The following is a 4,993-nucleotide window of genomic DNA, read 5'->3' as shown; positions in this document are numbered from 1 at the left end:
GTACTATATGCTATAATATAAGTGTCTCGATATATATACTGACGAATCCAGAAAATTTTGATAGTAGTGGCAAAATTTATATAACATGATAATAATTTTTATAATAAAAATAATATATATATATAATTAAATATTAAATTATTTATTAACTATTATATATTTGTGTATAAATACATGTTTTATTTAATTTATTTTTAATGTATATTTTATATTTAATATATATTTTATATAGATAGTTATTTTTTATGTATATATAACATGATTATTATTATGATTATATTTTGTCATTATAAAATACGATTAGCCTTCAAAATATCTAATATATAAATTAAAATATTAAAATAATAATTTAAATAATAATATATAATTTAAAATTATATTGTTTTAGGTTTTATATTTTTAAAAAATTAAGTAATTTTTCTCTTAACACTACTATCAAAATTTCTCTTTCTATATATATTACTAAATAATTATTTAAAAATTCACTTCCCAACTCAATTAGAAGCCGACTCTTATTGATATTCATAATTAAAAAAGTTCTTTCAATTAATACAGTTGCTACGCAAAAATTAAAGTTAATTTTAAAAAAAGATAAATAATATTCTTTTGAGTTGATTTTTAAGAAAAAAAACACTAATTTCATTTAAATCTGAGAATTGATCATTCTAACGAATATCTATTATGAAATTTTTAAATTTACGATTAAGTACCAAAAATTAAATAAAAATTTATTGTGAGGACAAATTTAATAATCCAATGGAGACAAATAAATATTATTATCATGTACTACTAAAAAAAAATTTTAATTATAGTGAGACACTTGCCCCCACAATAATATGCTTGGAACCGTCCCTGAATATATATATATATATATATATATATATATATATATATATATAATTTTAAATTTAAATTATATTTTATTATTTTAAATTTGAATATTTTAAATTCTATGAATTATATCACAACTTAATTTAATATAAAATCAGTCAGCATCTTGTTCAAATTTAGAATTCAATTTTAAAATTAAAATAACTAATTATTCTCAATTAATATATTATTATTATTATTATATTTTTAGAACTAGTAAAAAAATAATAATATTTTATTTAAATTAATATAATTAATTATTTGATCAAAATTAAAATAATAATTAAATTATTCTTTAGTAAAGGTTAAATACTCATTAGACCCATATGTTTAATACTTAACGCATAGTAAATTAGTCACATTAAAGTTACTAATTAAAATTAGTGTCTAGCAACACTCCTCGACAATCAAATAGTATAAAATAATATATTTTTACTAAAAACTCAAGAAAAATAAAGTATAATTTTTCCATCTTTTTAGTTCTTGATTAATCCTTAAAATATGATTTAATTGTCAAACTCTGACTTGTTACTATTATTATAATAAACTATTAATAACTTAAGAAACTCATTTATTCATTCATTGAATCTTCTTGTTAGCCAAGACTTTTATTTACTCCAATCATTGTAATCCTAGAATTCAAATTCTTTAGCAAAAGTTGACAAATTTCTTATTCACTAATCATTAATTTCACAATTATTTATTCATATACAATATCCATTTAACTAGCACGCTAGGGTATTAAATAACTAGAATTAAAGTATAATAAATATATTATTGCTTATTATGACAGTCGTAAGACAGATGAAATTTTATTACTATGTTCATCTTATATAAAAATATCCTATTGACAAATATCGATAATCATAACCATTAAAAATGTTCAAAGTGAGTCAATTCAATAGTCATATCAATATATGCACCATCTATATATATAATTTAATAAATGAGATCTATTAATTTTTATCCAATAAAAATCAATATATATATATATATATATATATATATATATATATATCCGATTATTAATGTCTCTTTTAATAATTTTATATCCATGAATAATTTATATTAAATTATAAAATATTTATCTTTTAATATTATAATTATTATTATAATAATAAATTTCTAATAAATTTAATCAAAGATTTTATTGTATTAACTTTTTAATTAAATAATATATATAATAACAATAACAAATTATTTAACACATGATAAACTAAATTATAATCATACTACTTATTCTCATTCTCAGCAACAATGACAAAAAGGACTCAAATTCACGTCCTTCTGAAATAGTAATGAATAAAAGGATTTTTGAAATATCACATTTGGATTAATTTATTAGTTCTTAAAAGACCAAGTATCTTAAATTACTCGAGATTTTCTTATAAAATGATTTACAACACTTTTTATTATTTAATTGACGGAGAAATCTATCCAACTAATAATTTTATCTTTGAGAGACCAATTATTTGATGCCTATGAGGATCTTTCGAAATTATGTTGATGTTTAGATAATTTTTTATGACTATTTTTACTATTAATCCTTTTAAAATTAAATATGTTTCAAATATTTGTTGTCTGTATCAACATTCGTTAGCTGCTAATGCTAGGTTATTATTTAAATAATTTTTTAATGTTTAATTATTCTATTAATTTTTATAATTTTATTATATTTTTAATTAAATTTTTATAATTTAAAAGTTGTAATTTAATCTCTATTCTATAAAAGTTTATAATTAATTTCTTATTAATTATTATTTTTCATAAAAAAAGTAACAATCTTAATTAGAATATTTTACAGTTCATTTTATATTAAACACAAAAACAAATATTTCAAAAAGAATTTGTATTTAAAAAAATGGTAGAAAGGACTTAAAAATTTTATTTAATATAAAAATTCAATAATAAATTTTTAAATTATAAAGACTTAACTAAAAATTAAGTAAAATTATAGAGACTAAAAAGAGTGATTTATTTTCTTTTAATTTAGTGGTGCTCCTTTAAATTGTGCTTTTGTTCTTAAGAATTTCCGAAAACAATTAAAATAAAGACTATGGGAAGAAAGTTAGGAGAATCACACGCCCAAAAACAGAAATTGCATAATTGTGTTCATGCAATTAAGGAAGGTTCTCTACGCAAGGCATTCAACAAATTAAAATTTATCCACGTCCATCTACATGAATGGTACTATTGCCATTTATACTAAAGGTCGTGGTAAACTTGGATATGTTCAAGAAGCAAGACATTCTTAGAATTTTTTCCTTTTAATTTTTTATTAATTTAATTAAATAATGATATTATTACTTGAACATAATTTTTCTTAGACACTTTAGTGTACGTTGATAACAAATAAAACGTATCTATCTTTTTCAGAAAATTTAATGAAAAGATATATAACTATTTTTAAGTGTTTTTAAAAATATATTCAGATAATACTATTTTATTATTAATTAATTAATTAATTAATTAAACATATGAAGGCTTGATTACAACTTGCAAAAAGACCTATATGGAGCGTCACACATTATGCTTTTCTCACCTGAGCTGGGGAGAAAATTAAAATGGCTTTTATTGGACGAATTCATTGGCCAAGAATACGGCCAATCAAGAACCGATTCCAAGGGTCCCAATTGTGGGTGTATGAGCAGCGAAATGAGCAAGGAAAAAAGAAATTCATACATAATTACTTTATGCACAGGATATTATTAATTAGATGTCTAATATTATTTAGGGATCGATGCAATGATAAATCTCTTTGTAAAGTTATATTAGAAATACTTAATTTTTTGAGCTAATTTTAAAGTTGAATTACATGTATCTAATACATAAAAATATGAAAATTCAATTATTTACAATTATAAAACTATTCATGTACCTATTTTTAAGGGGGAGAAAAAAGTTTAATGTGAGATTGTGAATACAGTAAATTATGTGTATGTCACCTATCTGAACCTCGAATTAGATTTGATTAGATAATCTCTTATATTTTATTAGAATTGAATAAACTTAATTATTCTAAAAATTAGGATAAGAAATATTTTACATTTATAAATATTTTAAAATTTATGATAATATCAGATGTAAAACTTGTAATAATATTAATAACTGCAAATAAAAAGAGGAGTATGAAGTTTTGAACATATACATATATCAGGAAAAATGTTGTATACTATCAAAATTACTATTGGAATAAATTTGACGGTATAAATTTTATTGGTAATTATTTATTAATAAATTTTTTTGTTCGTCGTTAATTATTAACGGATATTAACTTTTAATTGGCAAAATTCTAGAGTTTGTTATTGTCGGATTTATTCCTCGATAAATCCGATAGTAATCTTAAATTTTATTTTTTAAAATTTATTTTAAAAATTTAATATATAATTTTAAATGGTTAAATTCAATAATTTTTAAACTAATAAAATTCAAAATTTACAATTTTATATAATAGTTTGTCTATAATTTTTTGTTAAAAGTTTACAAATAAATTCACGCATCAAATTTTAAAAATAAAGAAGAAAAATAATAATTATTCGTGTATAGAAAAAAGTAGCACTATAAACATATACTCTAAATTCGAAAAAGATGAACTTACATAAAATTCGATATAAAAAATAAGATATCTCATGGAGACTAAGTAAATTGTATAGTTGAGACTCTTTAGACAATAAAATATTAAAAAGAAAAATTAATTACACAAATAGTATATCTGTTTAAGATTCTAAGTAATCTACTAACTTGCATATGTATGACTCACAAATGGTATATTTATTAACTTGTTCATATATTCAAATGAGTAAATTGCAACAAATTTAATAAAATTAAGAGAAAAGGACAAATCGGTCCCTGACCTTTTTTTCAGAAGACATTTTCGTCCCCGATGATTGAAAAATACAATGATGTCTCTGACCCTTCAAAATTGTGGACAAATCTATCCCCCCGTTAATCTCAGGCCGTTAGCCCCGTCGGAAAATGCTGAGTTGGCTGCCGTGGCTCTAACGTGGACGTAACGGAATGCCATGTTGGCAAGACTTTCTGAAAATAGGACGGATTAGTCCCCAGCCTCCAAAAACGACGCCGTTTCTCTCCCACCCCCAATCTTTCAAATTCTTGAACCCTA

The sequence above is a fragment of the Arachis stenosperma genome, chromosome 6, assembly GCF_014773155.1.
Source record: "Arachis stenosperma cultivar V10309 chromosome 6, arast.V10309.gnm1.PFL2, whole genome shotgun sequence".
NCBI lineage: Eukaryota > Viridiplantae > Streptophyta > Magnoliopsida > Fabales > Fabaceae > Arachis > Arachis stenosperma.
The sequence above is the reverse complement of the archived record's forward strand: the minus strand, read 5'-3'. Positions refer to the sequence as shown.